A 21,207-nucleotide genomic window follows, 5' to 3' on the forward strand; every position below is an offset into this window, starting at 1 on the left:
GTCTGGATAGCATGTGGAGCTTCGGTAGCAACCCGGCATTTCATCTCCGACAAAGTTATCCCCGAGAGAAGTAAAGCAAGTGTGTAAGTCCATCTCTGAATGTTTGTAAAGCATTCCTGCGTTAAGCTTAACAAGCGATATATGGAGCGACTGCCTCTTCTTGCTGCTACTTCAATCATGAAACTGCTTAATGATCAGCTGATCGGCTTTTCTGTCACGAGTCCGTCTCTTTTGTTTGTTTTTGGCCCACTTTGCACCAGAAAGAGGAAACCAGCAGATAAACAACAGCAGCACGTTTAAGCTTGATCAGCTGTTGTTAGAATTTATTTAATATTACTTTCTACACCAGGATCTTTTTCTACGTAGCTGACGCTGGTAACTGTGCAGGGGCGGATCTAGCAAAGTTTAGCCAGGGGGGCCAATAGGGCATTAACAGGGAAAAGGGGGCACAAAGACATACTTTTCTTTCTTATTCTCATTTAAAATGTCGAGCTTTTAATAAATAATTATCTGACACCCAAAGTTTTAATTTGATGTAAAAGGAATAGAAGTCCATTACTGTATATAGTAACTATTAAGTCTAATATATATATACCCTAGTAAGCTACAGTACTTTTTCCTTTGGGAAGGTACCATCTGTGCAGTCTGCAATTTTGTTGAAGAAAGATGTTGAACCTATTTAATATTTCTTGAAAAATAATTGATTTCTGTGCATTTTTTTTCACACTGCATCAAATTAAGGTTGATTACGTCGATTAAGCATCATGAGGTGGAGCGTGAGGGGTGGTTCCCTATTTTTTATTTATTTATTTTTGTTGTTGCTGGGAGTTGGAACCCTATTAGTTAGGTTGCTTAATATTTACGCTAAGTACTCTTTAAAATACCAGAATAGGGAGGATGGTGTAGGTTTAAGTTTATTAGATTGATCAGTATTGCTGAACTATGAAATATTTTTTTTTTGCATACAGGTATAACAGAATAGCTTTAGTGTAGTTGTTGTTTTAAACTTGAGTATGAACTTATACAAAATGCAGCAAGATATTTAAAAAACAGTTTTGTTGATTAAAAAACACTATATCGGATTAATATCAGTATCGGCAGATATCCAAATTTATGATATCGGTATCGGTATTGGACATAAAAAAGTGGTATCGTGCCATCTCTAATTTGGACACCCCATTGACAGAGTTTATTGTTAACATGAATATTCAAGATGTTCAATAAACATGTTAAGTGCTTATATATCCCCTTTTTTTTCAAGTCTGTTTGGTTATGCAAAATGAAATGCTATTAATATAGAATAAAAAAGAATGACATTTAATAGTCATCGTCTTAAGCTTAGGCTGCTGCCCCCGCGACCCGGCCTCGGATAAAGCGGATGAAGATGGATGGATGGATGGATTTAATCGTTATTAATCAAATTTAATCCACAGTAACCCTGTGATGAATCCGATTAAACATTAAAAAATTTTTTGACAGCACTAATATATATTTCTAGTGCCTTCTCTGTTTTTTTTTGCATTTTAATAACCTGCTCATCCTAGAGGATTTGGTTTCCTATTATAACCACAGTCTCTAAAAATATTTTAAACTCTGTTGGTCCACTAAACACCAGATCTGTATTATTTTCCCACTCAGCACCCTGGTTTACATCTGAACTCTGTCGTCTGAAAGCAAAAGGTCGACAGCTTGAACGTCTCTATAAGAAAACTGGTCTGTCTATCCACAAGGAAATGTTTAATAAACATGTTTTGCATTACAATGAATGTATCAGTCAAACTAAATCTGCATACCACTCTACCATTATTTGTTCGAAGGAAAATCCCCCTAAGATAGTTTTCACTGTTTAACTCTTCTTTTAGAGCACCAGATCCTCTCCCACATCACCTTTACTCATCTTCCTTTTGCGACTCTCTAATGTTATTTTTCTTTGAGAAAATCCACAAAATACACCAATCCTGGCCTCTGAAGTTGCCTGTAGTTCTCACTCTTTAATTCCTCTCCCACCACACTGTTTTTCTGCTTTCCAACTTCTCTCTCTCACTGATATTTCAGATCTCATCTGTGTGCCAAAATCTTCTACTTGTCAGCTAGACCCCATTCCTACTAGTGATTGTAAATTCGATTCTTTTTACTGAATCGAGTTTGAATGAGTCACTCACCAAAGTGAATCGGGTTTTTTGAGTCATTTGAGTCACTGAGTCAGTTGACCAGAGAGTGCAAAAAATGTACATTTTCACTGAAACTTAATTTGTTTCTCTTTTTTTATGTATGTCCTACTGTTGGGATTAAATAATTTTCTGTGCCTTAATTATGCTATTCTTTTTATTAATAAGTGTTATAAAGTTATATAATGTAGTATTAAGTGGACACAGCCCTGAAAATAAAGGCATGAGACTATGTGTCCTTGGGGAGTAGAAAGCTGCAGACTCTCGCTCATACTTGCCTGGGAAAATATAGATAAGAGGGAACCATTTTCTGTGGAGAGTTACTGGAATGCTGTTGTTTAGACTAGAATGAGAAAGCTTCTGTAAAAAAACTGTCAGGGGCTCATCACCATTTTGAGATCCGCGGCAACGTGTCTTGCAGGACGCATCTCCCTTCTAGAAGTATTGTAAAAGAGAAATAAAGTGTTAAATGGTCTAATGAGTAGTGTTTTGTCTTCCATCGGATGTCTCTGAGGAATCAAAAGAACTAGGTGAAATGCTGATTTTAACACTACTTCTAAGATGAGTGATTGAAAAAGAAAAACAACTTTTTTTATAGAGCAATAAAGAGGAAAAAAAATTCTAAAGGGAACATTTCTTTTGTTTATATTTATTTTATTAGTATTATCCTCAAATGTGTCAAATATATATTTTCTCAACTAAATGTCAACTGAGCTGTGTGCCAGGGGGTGGTTATGCGCCTTAACATTGGTTGCCAACCAAGAAGAAGAAGAAGCCGTGAGCCAGGAGGGATGAGGTGAGTGAGTGAGTGAGTGATTCGTTTATGCTACGATTCAGCACAGGAGGGAGGGGGTGAGTGAGTCCTGAGTGATTCGTTCACGCTATGATTCAGCACAGGAAGGGAGGGGGTGAGTGAGTGATTCGTTCATTCTACGATTCAGCACAGCAAGGGAGGGGGTGAGTAGCTCAAATGTACTGTTAGCATGTTAGCAGAGCGATGCTACTGTGATCCGAGGAGCTATTGTCTTGATGTGAGCTTCTACTCAGGGTTTTTTCTTCCAGTTCAGAGCAGAAATGCTTATGTTAAGAAACTGGCTGTTGTTTTTTTCCCCACAATTTTAATTACAAGCTAGATATATTTCTACTAATGACATTAGTTTGCTAACAGCAACAGGGATGAGTGAGTTGGGCTTGTGAATCATGATTCACGAGTCAGTAAAGTGATTCTAGAGTATTGAACGATTCGTTCATGATTCGCACATCACTAATTCCTACAGTTTTGGTCAAAGCCTGTCTACCATCTCTGCTTCCCCTCATATCTGCTACCATCTACTCATCATTTACCACGGGAACTGTTCCTGCTCCCTTCAAAGTTACGGTAATCACCCCAATACTGAAAATAAAATTGGGCTTAGAGCCCAATAATCTTCAAAGTTTCCATCCTATCTCCAATTTACCATTTCTATCAATAATCTTGAAAAGATATTTGCAACACAACTCCACTCATACTTCACTAATAATCTGTAGGAACAGTTCCAGTCTGGTTTTCACCCCTTCCATAGCACTGAAACTCTGCTAATAAAAAGAACCAATGATCTTCTCATGGCTGCTGACTCTGGTTTACTCTCCATTCTTATTCTTCTCTATCTGACCACCACTTTTGATACTATTTCTAACTCAATTTTCCTCAGTAGGCTAGCCTCCATCAGTCTCTCCCATATCCCACTAGCCTGGTTTAAATCATACTTAAATCCTTAACTTCTCAGCCCTTTCCTCTGGTCACAGGTGTGCCCCAGGGATCTGTCCTGGGGCCCCCTTTTTTCATTATCTACCTTCTTCCTTCTTGTGTCAATGTGAGAGTGGAATTGAAAAGGTCTTGAAAAGTGCTATATAAATGCAATCTATTAAACCCGATTCTTTGATCCCCATGATAGAACAGAGAAAACCCGACTCAGGAGTGGTCAAAACATTTATAATTCTTTATTCAATCATCTTCCAGAAGAGAGAGCCCTGCACAGCCGAAAGCCAGTTGCAGAATCTCTAGCAATAGAAGCTAGAAATGTTTCTCATATAGGTGTTATTTTGGTCCTTTACACGTTACACATAGTTATGATAAAAACAACTCCTTCTATGTTACTAGTTCCGATTTTTCTGTCTGGTTTCGTGTATTTTATTAATATGCCTCTGCAGCTCTACACTAAACTTCCTGTTTTTCAGTCTGGCTGAGCACTTAGTTTATGAGTCAAAACTGGCCTTGCTTTACAAGCCTTTATTATTAAAATACATAAAACAATATAATCAGAAAATAAGCTCTAAGAATATATATTTATCTTGTAACAAATCCATTATTATTATTATTATTATTATTATTATTATTATTATTATTATTATTATTATTATTATTATTCCACTTGGACTCATTTTTTTGTAAATACAATATTCAGTTTCTCTGTTATGCTGATGACACCCAGCTTTATTTGTCCACAAATCAATAACTCGACATTCTCCGTTTCCCCATGTGTGAAAAATCTGGGTGTCATCCTTGATAGTACTCTATCTTTTAACTCATACATTAATAACATTACTCGGTCTGCATATTTCCAACTCTGTAACAGTAATCGTCTCTGTCCTTTCCTCTTCCCACATGCCACTGCCATTCTTGTTCATTGCCTGGTCAATTCCCGGATCGATTACTGCAACTCTCTTCTTTTTGGTCTAAGTCATAAATCTATCCATAAGCTTCAACGTGTCCAGAACTCTGCTGCCCGTATTATCACCAGTGCCCCTTCTATTTCAAGATACTTTTGTATACATTCAAACTTGAGTGGAATCCTACTAACTTACCTGTATTCAACCTGCAGTCCACAGGCACACCACTCTCTTTCCACATTGCACATGCTCTAAAAGTCCTGACACCCCTCCCCACCTCTCACTTTTATTCTCAACCAGGTTCAGAGACAAATGAGAAGACTCCATTCTGCCAAGTAAGTTGGACCAGACAGGGAGAGTCGCCGTGTCCTCAAGGCCTGTGCTCTTTGTGTTGATGAGAATAAAGTTTGTCTAACTGTTTCTGCATTGTGTTTATTCTATTTAATGTAAGGTTGGTGCATCCCCATTTTATATACTTTGTACTTCATCGTCATCACATATCAGAGGATAATATTCAACTTTTTATGCTCTGCATTTTCCTAACAACTGATTTACATTCAGTTTATTCCGAAGAATATTCAGTAATTTGGTCTAAGCCCCCCTGAATCATTATGACACTCAAACAGGGAAATTGTCTTTTTGGTGTGTACTTTTATCTGTTAGTGAACAAACTGGAGACTGTCAGGAAAAAATGAAAAACGGAGATCTGTTAAAGTGTGTTTGTGTGAACACTGAAACATTCGCTGAACTCAGAGAAGTTTCAAATTTACCAAGAACTCATCTGACAAGTTTCACCAGGAAATAAGTCGGCTTCTATCTGTCGACTGCAATCCCTTTCTGTCCGATGGTATGGGGAAACGTTGCTTGTTGTTCAGGGGAAGACACAACTGCATTTGGATGCCTCACATGGGTTTAAGCATGAGACCAGGTGTTGAAAAGACTGTGTGACTTCAAACAGGCACAACAAGGTCTTCATGGATATCCTCATTCTTCTTTGACACCTTTTTAGCCCGCAGACAACGTCTTGTCATACCAAAGATAAAGACAAGTTATTCAGAAGGGTGAGGTGCTAAGAAGACAACAAGGTGTATTTCCTCATTCCTGTTCCTGCATGCGTTCTTTCTTGGCACTGCAGCTTCCTCCCACCCTGCAAAAACATGTATGTTAGGTTAAATGGACCTTCTCATTTTTCCTGTAAGGAAAGTGAACATGTAACCCATATTGAAGGATGGCTTGGATAAAATATACTAAAATGAAAAAAGACCTTTAATCTTAGCAGTTACACTCTGTTTATAGTGAATAAGCCATAGGTGCAGTAGTTAATGTCACGTCCAGGGTGGCGGACGTGTGGAGTTGAAGATAGGACCCAAAATGCGGCAGCTCTGGTTTAGGTGAGTATTTATTGAACAGGAGTAGATACAAACAGAAGTAGCGGGTGAGCATGAAACTGGGCAAAACTAACAAAACAAACCAGAACGAAGATGCAGGGAGGTACGGGGAAATGCACAGAGAGACGGACGGAGAGACACAGGAAGACCGAGGGGAGCAACACAGACGAACCAGCAACTAACAGAGGCAGACACGAGGTTTAAATACACAGAAGGATAACGAGGGAATGAGACACAAAAGGAGGGCACAGCTGGGAGTAATCCGACCTGACAACACAGGGGAAAAGTAACTGAGTAACTCAGACACGGACCTTCAAAGTAAAACAGGAAACACATACACATAATGACATAACACACCAACTTAACACAGACTGGGGGGACACAGAACATAGGAACATGAACCATGAAACAGAAGAGTACAAACACCCAAGGTAACCAAAACCACAGAATAATAATAAACTAAAACATAAACACGGAGTCACAGACTCCGGACAGTTAAAGAGTTAACTGTTCTGGAGTAGACATGAGTTGCTCTAAGCCAATGAGCTGCTGAAATGTGGTGCAGGGCCCCGCCCGCCATCTCCGTCTGAGAGAGCGCGGGCATTTCCTCCTCTCTCGCAAATCCTCCATGAGCACGCCAGCAAGGAAAAAGACACGGAGATTCACTGAAACGATGTATGGGAAAAAAGTAATACAAAACGGGAGAGTTAGCACTCGCTGCTTATGAAAGATCGTTTTATTGTATGTGTACTGCTAAGACAAGTAACTAGCTGGTTCCTTTTACATTGTTTGGTTGAGGAAGGTCGGGAGTTAGAGACGACGCGATTTCATCGTTTCTGCGACATCTCGCGCTGCTCCGCCTTTCTTTTCTGAGATCGGTGAGCAAAGTATTTTAATAGTTCATTGTTTATCTGCACTTTTCATGAGTTCTTTGCAAGAAAAATGTTCCAGTGTTTACTGGATAATTGTTTAAAAATATTTTGTGGAAAACTTTATTCAGTCTACTGAAAAACAGCATTTGAAGCAAATGCACTTGCTGTGTGTTTTACGGTTTATTTTCAATTTGTAACATGGGTAACGTTGCAAATAATACATTTTAGGTGATAGGACTGTGAACTGTGATTATATGAGAACTTAATATGTCCTATGACACTGTCGTTGACAGTGCAACAACACAAAAACACACCACGCCACTTTGAACTTGCTGTTCCCCTTCTTCACACACATCCCCCTGGAGTTATGGACGGTTTATTTTAAGGACTTTTTACGGACTCAATACATCCCACGAACAGGAAGGGAAGTGGGTGTGGGCGGTTGGATCTATTTTTCCAGCTTAATGGTTGTTGCAATTTGTTAACAAAGTCTATGAAGTTGCAAACAAATGTCACCATTTGGATTTTGGTAATTGAGATTGTGGTTCATTTTGAACGTGAACTTTGTACATTTAGAAGGGTGCACCCAGGTAAGGTTTTTTTTTAAATTGATTAATGTGATCGTACCACAGGGTTGTCACTGAGGTAAATACTGGTACCAAAAAGAGATACTTTTATTTCTAATGTTTTTGTATGTTTGTCATATTTTTTCTTTCTTTTGTTTTCTGGTGAGTAAAAATACAGAGCCGGCATTTTCAAAACTCACAGTTTCCGGAGTCTCATTCAGTTTTCCTCTCCTGTACGTAGCCGAACCTACTGGTCCAAATCAGTGAGCTCTTTTGCATCAAACTTGGGTGAAGTACCTTTTGATCTTAGAGTATTTGAAACACATCAGTGTTACAGTCAGGTACTCACAGTGTTGGGGAGTAACGGAATACATGTACCGGCGTAAAGCATTTGACATACAAAATATGAGTAATTGTATTCCATTACAGTTACTTTTTAAATAGGTGGTAATCAGAATATAGTTCTTTTGTTGAAATAAATAGAATAAACTGCGGCACACCATTGTTTTTCTTGTGACATTACCAATAAGTTTGATGTGTCACATGGCCCTCTTCCTATTGAAAAAAAAAAAGTTGTATCCAAGATGGCTGACTTCTAAATGGCCACCATGGTCACCACCCATCTTGAGAAGTTTGCCCCCTCACATATACTAATGTGCCAAAAACAGGACTTTAATATCACCAACCATTCCCATTTTATTACGGTGTATCCATATAAATGGCCCACCCTGTATAATCCAATGACCTAAATCAATTTAATCATTAAATAAAACCTCATAAACCCCTAAAACATACTCAGAAATATTTACTATTTTGTTAAATCTTAATTGCAAGATTAACAACTGGTTTTTTTTTCAAGAAAAAAAAAAAGAGTGCGCCCCAGGGTGGCTGTGGCTACAATGTAGCTTGCCATCACCAGTGTGTGAATGTGTGTGAATGGGTGCATGACTGGATGTGTAAAGCATAAACAACTTAAACATAAAAAAATCACAAAGAAAGAACAATACAGTATCCACATCTGAACCAAAGAGTAAAACGATGAAATATAGATTATTAAATATTAGGTCTCTCTCCTCCAAGTCTCTGTTAGTACATGACTTAATAATTGATCAACAAATCGATTTACTCTGCCTTACAGAAACCTGGTTGAAGCAGGATGATTATGTTAGTTTAAATGAATCAACACCCCTCAGTCACTCTAAATACCAAAAACCTCAAAACACAGGCAGAGGGTGTTGTGTGGGCAGCAATTTTTCACACTAGCCTATTAATGAACGAAAGACTAAGACAGACTTTTAATTCATTTGACAGCCTGATGCTTAACCTTGTCAACCCCTGCTGTAAAACTCAGAAACTAGTCTTACTTGTTACCATCTATCGTCCACTTGGTCTTTACACATTTTTGTGGATGATTTTAACATTCATGTAGATCCAAAAAATGACAGCTTCAACATGGCATTTAATCTGTTATTAGACTCAATTGGCTTCTCTCAAAATGTAAAAGAACCCACCCACCACTTTAATCACACTCTAGTTTTGTTTATCATATGGAATAGAAACTGAACACTTTCCTGAAAACCCTCTACTGTCTGATCGTTTCCTGGTAACATTTACATTTACATTAAGTTATTACACAGCAGTGGGAGTAGACTTTATCACAGTAGATGTCTTTCTGAAAGCGTTGTATCTAAGTTTAAGAATATAATCCACCCACTGTTAGCATCTTCAATGCTCTGTACCGACATAGAGCAGAGCAGCTACTTGAAAGCTACGCCATCAGAGTTTGATAATGTTGTTAATGATTTTACCTCCTCACTACGTACGACTCCGGATACTGTAGCTCTGGTGACAACTAAGGCCTCAAATCAGAAGTACCTGACTCCGTTTGTATAATTCTCAAACACATAGCCTAAAGCAGATAACTCGTAAGCTGGAGAGGAAATGGCATGTGATAGGTTTGTAGCTTGAACCCATCCGCTGGAACGTTGAAGACAATATACTTACACTGCAAAGCAAGACACAAGTAGGCAAAGTTCTTCATGTTTACTCATGCATGGGGAGATCTGGCTGGAGCCAAGCGTCGTCCCACCACTTGACCTCCATCAGACTCTCAGCCAGGTTCCCCATAGCACTCCTTTTATTGTGGTTACATGAATATGCATAGGGTCATTAACATATAGCATCTTACATAGGTATACATGTAAACAAAGAATACTGTGTGTGTGTGTGTGTGTGTGTGGGGGGGGGGGGGGGGGGGGGGGGGGTCAGAGTGTGACCCCATAAACGACTTCCTTAACCTGCTGGTCTGGAAAATCCAACAGTTCATCTAAACAAAAAGCACTTAGACTAGAACAGACGTAGCTACGTTAATCCTACCATAAAACAATAAGGGAAGGTACGGCCTCTCTCGTGCTCCCAGGATGTGGGTGTGCATTCTAGTGTGGAATACACACCAAGCCTTTGCAGCCTGCTAAAGATCACACAACCTATCACTACACAATTAATTATACACCTCTAAGCATACATGGTTAAATATTTCTAAGCATAAATGACAATCAACAATACAAAACCTAACAGCGTGTCACAAATTTAGAAGATCATCATTTAGCCTGGAGAAATAGTTTGTTGCTTTATAAGAAAGCCCTCCACAAAGCCAGAAAGTCGTACTATTCATCACTGATTGAATAAAATACGACCAACCCCAGGTTTCTCTTCAGCACTGTAGCCAGGCTGACAAAAAGTCAGAGTACTGTTGAGCCAACCTTTAACGTTAACTAGTAATGACTTCATGAACTTCTTCACGAATAAAATTTTAATCATTAGAGAAAAAAAATACGAATAATCATCACACAGATGTAATATTATCTACAGCTACTCTTAGTACCATTGATGTTAAGTTAGACTCTTTTCTCCAATTGATCTTTCTGTGTTGACTTCAATAATTACTTCCTCCAAACCATCAACGTGTCTTTTAGACCCCATTCCTACAAAACTGCTCAAAGAAATCCTGCCATTAATTAGTGCTTCAATCTTAAATATGATCAACCTATCTCTAATAATCGGCTATGTACCACAGGCCTTCAAGCTGGCTGTAGTTAAACCTTTACTTAAAAAGCGATCTCTAGACCCAGCAGTCTTAGCTAATTATAGGCCAATCTCCAACCTTCCTTTCATATCAAAAATCCTTGAAAGAGTAGTTGTCAAACAGCTAACAGATCATCTGGAGAGGAATGGTTTATTTGAAGAGTTTCAGTCAGGTTTCAGAGCTCATCACAGCACAGAAACAGCTTTAGTTGAGCTTACAAATGATCTTCTTATGGCCTCTGACAGTGGACTCATCTCTGTGCTTGTCCTGCTAGACCTCAGTGCAGCGTTCGATACTGTCGACCATAATATCTTATTAGAGCGATTAGAGCACGCTGTAGGTATTACAGGTACTGCGCTGCAGTGGTTTGTATCATATCTATCTAATGGACTGCAATTTGTTCATGTAAATGGAGAGTCCTCTTCACACACTAAGGTAACTACGGTGTTCCACAGGGTTTAATGCTAAAACCAATTATGTATACATTATACAAGTTTCCCTTAGGCAGTATCATTAGAAGACATAGATAGAGCTGGGTGTCATCAACATAGCAGTGAAAATGTACACTATCTATGAAGCAAGATAACACAAACCAAATAGTTAAACTGCAGGAATGTCTTAAAGACATAAAGACCTGGATGACCACTAACTTTATGCTCCTTAATATAGTTAAAACTGAGCTTATTGTACTCGGCCCTGAAAATCGTAGAAATATGGTATCTAAACAGATTCTTACTCTGGATGGTATTACCTTGGCTTCCCCATACGGTAAAAAAATACATTTTTCTTGGCCAAAATATATTTCAAATATATGGTAAATATATTTTGTATTTGTGATGCTCCAAAAAAATATATTTTTGAAATTGAAAATATATTTCTTTCAAACCAAAATACATTTCAAAACATATTTTAGGGTGAAGAAAATACATTTCCAACCTTACAGTAGAATGTATATCAAAGTATCCTTTATTTAAAATATATTTAGTGCAATAATGATGATAATGATAACAATACTAAAAGTAACATGTTTTATGCACATCTGCAAAAAACAGTTGGATTCAAACAAAACAGAGTCAAAGGTCTATCACGAATTAGGTTGTTTATTCATTTGCTTACAGTATTTCACATTACACAATATCTCACTATAATGTAGCGTTCATTGACTTTGAAATTATCTGTCAGTGATACAGTAAACAAGATACAACAACTGCTATGTACACTTTAGTTTTTGACAATATATACAATTTAGTATTTAAAGGAACACACTCCACTGTTTTGGAGATAGGCTCATTCTCCATCTCCCTCAGAGTTAAAAATGCAGCGTCTTCTTTCTAGATCCGTACGTTAATAGGGCTCTGGAGCGTGATCTTACGGGATGGGGCATAGCCAGGATTTTTGGTCAAGGCGCCATATTAGCAGGCCAAACAAATGCTTGCTGTGTGGTCGGTTGTAATGTTAGATTGCACTACCGACAAAGGAATAAGCTTGAAAACAGGCTCTCTTTTCATTGTTTCCTCACCTGGAAACATCATGAGGGAGCTTATGTGTTGGATGTTACCAAAAGAAGGCGTCTAGCCTGGATAGCAGCTGCGAGACGAGCTGATATTCAGTTCTCTACCAGCCACAGATATCTGTTGGTGTGCTCCAGTATTTTCATTCAGGTAAGTTCTAAATAAGTTCATATTATTATTTATAGCCTGTTAATTTTATTTTCAATAGCACAAACTTAGAACAAACATGCAGAACTACCTTCTATTTATAGAGTTGCTAATTATTTGGCATTATTGCAACAAACCAGCCTATGAAATGAATGAAACAAATCCTGACTGGGTTCCAACACTACACATGAGGCACTACGAAATCCCTGCTTCAAACTACATGCTACATACCACCATGCCAATCAGATTACTTCTTCCATGTGAGGGTAAAAAGGTGACCTTCCTGGATAAGATGGCAAAGGTTTGCTGCGTTTTGGTGAACATGTGCCCCAGTGTGGTAGTAAAACCAGGGAAAAATGCTCTTGTTAAATACTTTTAAGTCTTGTGCTGTTTATGTAGTGATAAGTTTTCAAAAGAGACAGTAAATTACAGAATGCTAGTAGTGGGTGATATTATACAAACGCTGTCATGATTTTATGTGAACATTTTGTCATTTGTAAACTATACATAACATTTTTTCTACATTGTAACTGATGTGATGTTCGACAAAGTGCTTTTAATTAAAAATAGGCAAACATTTCTTTGTTTCTTTATTCAACTTTTGAACAGTGGTATTTAGTAAGTACATATTCAGTAAATGCAAAGTATTTACATGGCCCCCTAAATTAAAACATTATGGGTTATTCAGAACAGAACTATGCTTGGAAAAATATTGTCCCATCAGTTGATCCAACTCCTCCACAGTAGCAGGTGGAACTTTTCTTTTTTGAGGATGGCTTCTTTTACCTGTCACAACGAATGGTCTGTTTATGTTTTGATCAAGAACCTTTTTTTGGGGCAGCTGAAGAGGAGAAGTCTATCTTATGGCCAACCTCTGGCTGTATCTTGGTCATATTACCCAGCAAAACCCAGTATGCAGGTTCATCTGTAACAGTCCTTGTGCCACAGATCCTCACTGTTGCTTCTACATTAAACAGAAGAGCAGTGACGTGGGTGCAAGTCTCCACGACTCCAGCCATACAGCTGCAGTGGGCGGCTTCAACCTTCCCTGTGATGCTCACAATGACCTGTGGCTGCAATGCTGCAATTCAGTCTTTAAGAGTGCAGGACCTAAAACACACACAGACAAAGTTCATTTAAAGACAAGAACTTTAATAAGCCAAGTCCGATACAAATGTGTTTTATTTACTTTCAAATCCATTTATCATAAATGTAACAAATAAAGTGTTTTTATGTATCCATCTATAGAACACTGCATGTTATATTCTAAATCTGCATGTTTCTTTTTAGAAACCTATCAGCAACAAATGAACCTAATGTAATGAATGTATTTTTAGTGACACAGGACACGGAAGCAAATCAAATCAAATCACAAATCAAATCACTTTTTATTGTCACATCACATGTGCAGGTACATTGGTACAGCACATGTGAGTGAAATTCTTGTGTGCAAGATGTGTAATTAGGATTATTTATAATAAATATGAATTAATTAGGGCAATTTCTTTAACCATAAAGAATAACTAAATCCTTCAGGACAATGTCACATCAATGCACTGAACTCACTATGTTATCCCTCTAATAGAGCCTCTACATGTTCTCACTGTAATTTCCCCTTCACGAATGAATTTTTGCTAGCACTAATTTGAATGTTGGGGGGAATCAAACGCATTTTACTCGCAGTACTCAAGCTGACTTACCTTTGCTTGAATGACGGCGTACTCACAACGTGGAGGCTTAAAAATAGCCAAATCTTGTACCCAGTCCTTGGTGAATTGGATGTGCGCCTCCAGAGATTTATAATTGCGAAATTGGTGCGCCGTGTATGCTCTGACTCCACAGACAAGGTATGAGAGTAGATCATGCTAAGTCAATAGCGGTTTGGTCTTCAGGGTTTCTACTCCACGGCTATATTTCATACGGGTCCACATTTCAACAATCAAGTACCGTCTCTTTGCATCTGGACAGAATCTGTCTCTATACCGTCATTTTCTTTTGAGCTACGTTTCAGAATGGTTCGTAGCAATCTTGTTTTGATTCGTGACCTGCCAAGATGGTGCTGCGCTCCCACAATGCATTGCGACATTACGTCAACTCCAAAGCCCTTTGCGTGCAGGAGTGTATGCGCATGCGCATTGCCACGGTGGTTTAAAAAATAAAGATATAATGAAAAGTAATTAATAAAAATTAAATATTTAAACATTCCCACAAAAGTGCAATGAACGTGCAAAAACTCTCTTTAGTAGTTGTTGCTGTTTCTTTCTTCTTTTTTTTTTTTTTTTGAAAAATAACGACGTCTCTGAGGCGCGAAATCTGACAGCGAGAGGAACGGCCGGATACAGGAGACGGGAAGAAACAAGCCGATTATGTTCGCGTTAATTAAGTGGTTGGAAGATGTAAAATTCTCAATTCTGCCAACTGAACATATACGAGATTTTAATGAGGATGAATAATTAGCCGGCATGGAGGAAACGGACCTTTATTTCGTGGAGTGGCGACAAGAAGCCAAGGCGGGTGGCCAGTCTAAGAAGCCTCCATCATCAAGCTAGCAGGTGCCTTTTCCCATATAATATTACTTTATTCTCGTGTATTTGGAACGGAAGCGTAGAGCTGCCACCCAGGCAAAAGAGAAATATAAGTATATCACGTTATAACGTGAAAAGTTTATCGTTCTAACAATATACTATCATGTTTGAACAACATTTTTGAACAACATTGTACGAAAAATGTACATAATTATCACGTCCGTACAATATTGTGCGAACGTGACAATTATGTATATTATAATAACGTGATATTATATTATACAAACATGAAAAGCATAATGTTAGAACAATAAACATTTCACGTCATAACGTGATACAGCTCTATTTTTCTTTTGCCTGGGTGGCAGCTCCACGCTTCCATAATTTGGTAATCAAAATATGTAACTTAATTAATTATATTGTGACGTACTTTTGCCTTTTCTTATTATTCTGCCTTCTCAATAACTATCAAAGCCTATTCACATTTAATTTGGCTTTCACAGAAATCCTACCTCTCCTTCTGGCTACAGAGTACTTACCAAGGTTAGAAACAAAGAACAGTTATGCTTTATTAATGTTCGCTAATTACAATGTTCCACATTTCCTTGCTTTTTAAGTCATTTTTAGGCTTTTTAGAGTTTTTGTTTTTTTTATTTTTTTAGCAGTAATGTTTCTGCCTATTTATTTCAGCCCATGAAATCGAATGCAGATCTTCCTAATGTGAGATTTACATAAATGTAAGTAATTTTGTTTGTCATTGTCATTAATGTTGTTGCTGTTGTTGTTTTTGTGCAGTTTGCAATCATATAAACCTAGCAAGCATCAGTCAGCACAGTGACTAACCTAAACAGATTCTTGCTTTATTCACATATATGTAATTATATATACCTGCACATTGTACCTAGGGTTGCAGCCACTTGGCCCCACCCCATTGTTGTGACAGCCCTGATTGTACTTATACACTGCATCTGAACAGGGAACAGTCTGCCACATTGATGTATTTTTAAGTGACTTGTTTGTAATACATGAATTTGTTTTTTACAGATGTCAAAGTCTCAACCTCATGCTGCCCTCCCCCATCCTCCTAAAGTAAGTATTTGTTGTTGTAGTTTTTTATGCAGTGTCTGTGTCACATGCTAATCATAATTATTGAAATAACTGTTTTCTAACAGATTTTCCAAAACACTAGTTATGTTTGTTGTCATTCAGACTAATACTACTGCTTAGACATTGTTTAGTTGTCATGCATGTTTGACAAGCTCATTATGATACCAAAACAGTAGGCCTATCACAATAATCGATATATCGACTTAACACACAATACATGTACATGACCTCAATAATTGTTGATGATGTAATTTATCTGCCATTATATTTACAAAAATAAAATATAATGATAACAAAACAATAACATTAAATAACATTGTTTTCTATTTGTTAGAAAATTTACTATTTATTCAAGTTTTTAAGATCTAAATACTTTAAGAATTAGATGTTGGTTTGTCAATTGAAAGTGTGTAGATCTTGCATTATTATGGTGTTATATTATGATTATACATTCAAAGACATAAAATGGTCTTAAAATGACAATGACATAACTTGTCGCAATTGTTTATGGGGCAATATACCGACCAACAAAAAGTCGCTATCGTAACAGGCCTTCAAAACAGACGGTTTTATGATTGATAAATTCAAAAAATAAATACATTCAATTTCTCTGAGATTCTCTAATATTCAGTTACAGTTCACAACACAGCTACCCGTACATGCAGTATTATACTGTAAATATAAATCTCTGCATTTAGCATCCCACTAGAAGCGTCACAGTTACTGCCTCTTTTTTTTTTTTTTTTTTTTTACAAATACCTGTACTATCACTAACACATTTACTGTTTTACTTTTAGCCTGTGGATACAAATGCAGATTTCCTTAATGTAAGTTGTGCATTTTAATTACATCATGTTATTTTTATTATTATTTATTTATTTATTTTATTTTACATTCAAATATTTCAAGCTTCTTGGTTAAAGAAGCTTGATTGCTAGTAGGTAAAGAATAGTTCACCTATAATTCATATTCCCAATTAATTTCTCACCTCTGATTGAATGCCTTTGTTTGTTTTCCTTTTGACTATAACAAAACATTTTTGCTGGATATATATGGTGAATTTATATGCATAGATACAGTCGTAGTGCTTGACACATGCAAACAGCAGTAGATGTACTAAAAAGGAAATAATTACAATCATGATGTTGATTGCTGATGTCAGTATATATATTTTAGAGGAATGTTTTGTTTTTCACCCAAAATGAACTATATTGCTTCAGAAGAGATTTATTACCCTCTTATATATTGTTCTGTTTTTTGTTTGTTTTTGTTATTTTCAGGTTCAATGGTGCGTGTTCTTCTAATGGCCGCCTTCCCACTGGAGGTTTTGATCCACAGCAATTTAAAAGGTAATCAGCTTTGAAAGTCAGTTCAAATGGTTAGCTAATAGTACTTTAAAAAGCCTACAACTCTGTCACCAGTTTCTTTACCAAAAATTACCCATAAAAGTATCGCTCAATAGCATATATTGTAGTTCAAATGTTTAGTTGTACAAATATCAAATTTTTGGAAATCTAAAACTAGTCAAACACTCAAATGTTCATGCTTTTTATAGGAGGACAGAGCAAAACGGACATCGGCGCAGAGTGAAGAACTGCCCTTGATAAGGACACTATGACAGCCATATATAGTAAGTGAAGACTTTCTGTGTATCTAAAATTGCATACAGCACAAGTAACTTATTTTGCAACCATTAAAATAGGTTGTAAAGTAAGTTACCAATACAAATAGGTGATGATGCATTGTAGTGGTTGGTCTCAGACAAAGAAGGTCAACAGATTTATGAATGCTGGAAGGTAAGGAGAGACGACCAAAAGGGGTGTTAGCATTACTGTAATGTGAACTGGATAGACTTCCCATCTAGGAAAAAAAAGAGGTAAAATTATGCGTAAAATATATCTGTATTAATATCTGTATCTATATAAACAGAAATATCTGTTTGCTAAATGAAGCCAGCTAACATAAATCACATTTTTATTTTAACTCTGATAAAAGTAATAGAACTGTGACTTTTGTTTGTTACAGTGGCGGTAAGGAAGGGGTTTCCTAGCGTGTCCAGAAGGGCTTTGAGGATTGCCGTGAAAGCTGGGGGAACTGAGACTGCTGGAAAAGGAAAAGAAATTACATTTTAAGTATGCTGACTTATGTTCATACAATCACACGCACATATACACATACATACACATATGTGTGTGTGTGTGTGTGTATATATATATATATATATACACACACACACACACACACACACACACATATGTATATGTGTGTGTGTTTCTTTTAGAATGTTTAAGTATGTAATGAGAATAAACTTATAAAATGAATATTCCTTGCTTGATTGATATGCTATATGTATGTTTTAAACATCAAATAAAGATTTCTTTCAGATGTTACATGTGAATGTGTTTTCTTAGAAATATATGAAGGGTTAAATTTATATTTTTTTGAATGATTTTAAATAAATTTAAATTGTATTTTGAAATATATTTTATTAATATATTTCAAAATATACAAAAAATGGCCAAAAAATATATGTGCTAAAATACATTTCAAAATACATAAACATATTTCAAAATATATTTTAAAATACATTTTGAAATATATTTCAAAATATACAAAAAATGGCCAAAAAATATATGTGCTAAAATACATTTTAAATATATAAATATATTTTAAAATGTATTTTAGCACATATATTTTTTGGCCATTTTTTGTATATTTTGAAATATATTTCAAAATGTATTTTAAAATATATTTTTTTACCGTATGGGAGTAACACTGTGAGTAACCTTGGAGTGTTCTTCCACGAGGATATGTCCTTCAGTGCACATAATAAACAAATATGTAAGACTGCTTTCTTCCATTTGCGCAACATCTCTAAAATTAGAAATATCCTGTCTCAGAGTGACGCTGAAAAACTAGTTCATGCATTTATTACTTCTAGGCTGGACTAATGTAATTCATTTTTATCAGGGAGTCCTAAAAACAGTTTCACCCCAAATCTTGGATTCCTCAGGCGACAAGAGAAGACACCGGAGCACAGGAGTTACTTCACAATCATTTATTCATCTTCTAGAAGGGAGATTTACATGACACGACAGTCCCTCTTCAGAGCTAAACTTTTGTGACATTACAAGCACCGTAGACTTCCAGTCCCACTGGTCCCGAACTGTGTCTCGTACCAGTGGGGCAGCCAAGCCCAGAACACACACACAGACTCTAACTGGTGACCGGGACTTAACCCCGATTTTTACAGCAAGCTAAACATCAACCTGTAGATCTTTGCAAAAGTCTCTTGCTTTAACACGCTGGGACAGACCCTAAACTCCTCTTTATTCTACTGAGTCAATTTGACTGCAATACGCTCAATGTAGCGAACAGACAATTTAGACTTAATCCAATCTGCACACTTTGATTAAACAGGTGGTGCTTACTTTAATCAGAAGAGTGAGCCACCTTGTTTCACGATCTCAGTTCGGCCAATTCATCTTCTGTGAGCTTTTTTCAAATCCTGGATTTCGGCACCAAAAAATTCTCACGCAAAACAGTTTCACCCCAATTCTTGGATTCCTCAGGCCACAAGAGAAAACACCGGAGCTCAGTAGTTCTCAATCATTTACTCATTGTCTAGAAGGGAAGTTAATCAGCATTCCTCTGCAACACATGGTTATCAAGTAACAACGAACTGAGACCCCCGCCCAGGTTCCCCTTGGGGAATTTCCACTGAGCTGTTGGCTGCCATTTGTTGTATTTTTACAGCCCAACGTGGGGGAGGGTCTCATACAAACTTACTTCTAACTTTATGACATGTTAGGCCCTTATTACATTCGGGGCAGTGTCTCTATAATACTCTACATTCTATCAAACACATTTCTGCAATCACAGCATTGTAAGATGGCGAAAGATGTACCCTTAGGCCCCCTCCTCGATTCAGAGATGGTCTTTGCCTTTTCATGTAAATGGCCTCCTTAACTCCATGCTCAAACCAGGGTTCCTCCCTTTCCAGGATGTGTATATCACGATCAGTGAAAGAGTGTCCACTGGCCTGTAGGTGTAACTAGATTGCAGAGTCCTGGCCGGGCGACGTAGTTCTCTGTGTTGTGACATCTGCTTAGCCAGAGGTTGTTTGGTTTCCCTGTTGTATAAATCCTGGGACTCTTCCTGGCACTTAACAGCATACACTGTGTTTGTTAAGTCTAATTGTTGAATGTTGCCATTGTGTTTCTTAAATTTGTATAGTCTTAGTTTAAGCAGTAGGATCAAAGCTATTCCTTTGATCCTGACCACCTCTCCAACCACTCTGTACTGGGGGAGGTTTTATTGTAGATACATCCTATCTGAAAGATCTGTTTCTTTTGATGTGAGCTTCCTGCGTTTACGACCCTTTGGTCAGCAGGAGGTCTCTCACACACACACACACACACACACACACACACACACACACACACACACACACACACACACACACACACACACACACACTCTTACAGAAGTTCACACATATACATTTACATACAGTGCCTTGTCTTTGTAACCAAAGGGGGTTGCAAGGGGAGGTGTTTTGTAAACTATTGTTTGAAGTTTGTCAATAAAAGGCAGCGAGAGGAGGCCACCATTGGGGTCATTGTCGTGCTGGACACAGATGAGAGGCCTCCCTTGCGCAAGTAATGGATCGATCGACTGTCTTGTTTTCTTCATGATGAATAAGTCTCTAGAATTAGCGGGGTTTGTGGAAACACAGACCCAACAATGTTACTTTGTTTTTGTCCGGGGATTCGATCCTTTGGTGGACCAATTTTTGGCGCAGCGTGTTTTGGATTTTAAAAGCCACAGAGACCCAGTGTTTACTAAAATGCGTCTCAACTGCTCCGATACTCCTGACACATACAGGATCACCGAAGGTTTTCGCTTAGGCAGCGGTTGTCCTTTTCTCCTGGATCGGCTGGAGCTTTCTTTTGGCGCCTTCCCAGTTTTGAAAAAAGTCCAGCTGGGATAACTACATTTACTCAGGGCCTTTCACCATCTTGCAATGCTGTGATTGCAGCCATTCCCCAAATATCTGTGAATGGTACTCATGGCCATTGATCAGTGGTCTTTGATAAGTGGGCCTTGATCAGTGGTTGTTGATCAATGGTCATGAGAATTTGCATAATTATGATGAAGGAACTGACCTCCCAGCCCATTGTTCCTTC

At 37.5% G+C, this 21,207-nt stretch overlaps 1 long non-coding RNA gene and 1 pseudogene across 1 annotated transcript; both read left to right on the forward strand.

Moving 5' to 3' along the window:
- LOC146656674 (uncharacterized) overlaps positions 1–21,207 on the forward strand; it is a 370,113-nt pseudogene that overhangs the window by 93,274 nt on the left and 255,632 nt on the right.
- LOC146656675 (uncharacterized) lies at positions 14,671–18,065 on the forward strand. The gene is made up of 8 exons (XR_014913945.1): positions 14,671–14,938; positions 15,415–15,454; positions 15,602–15,648; positions 15,956–16,000; positions 16,816–16,845; positions 17,299–17,367; positions 17,574–17,648; positions 18,044–18,065. It is a non-coding gene; the product is annotated as an uncharacterized LOC146656675 (long non-coding RNA).

This window comes from Rhamphochromis longiceps, linkage group LG12 (assembly GCF_057381845.1).
Source record: "Rhamphochromis longiceps isolate RC_006_pf linkage group LG12, R_longiceps_female_GT1.1, whole genome shotgun sequence".
NCBI lineage: Eukaryota > Metazoa > Chordata > Actinopteri > Cichliformes > Cichlidae > Rhamphochromis > Rhamphochromis longiceps.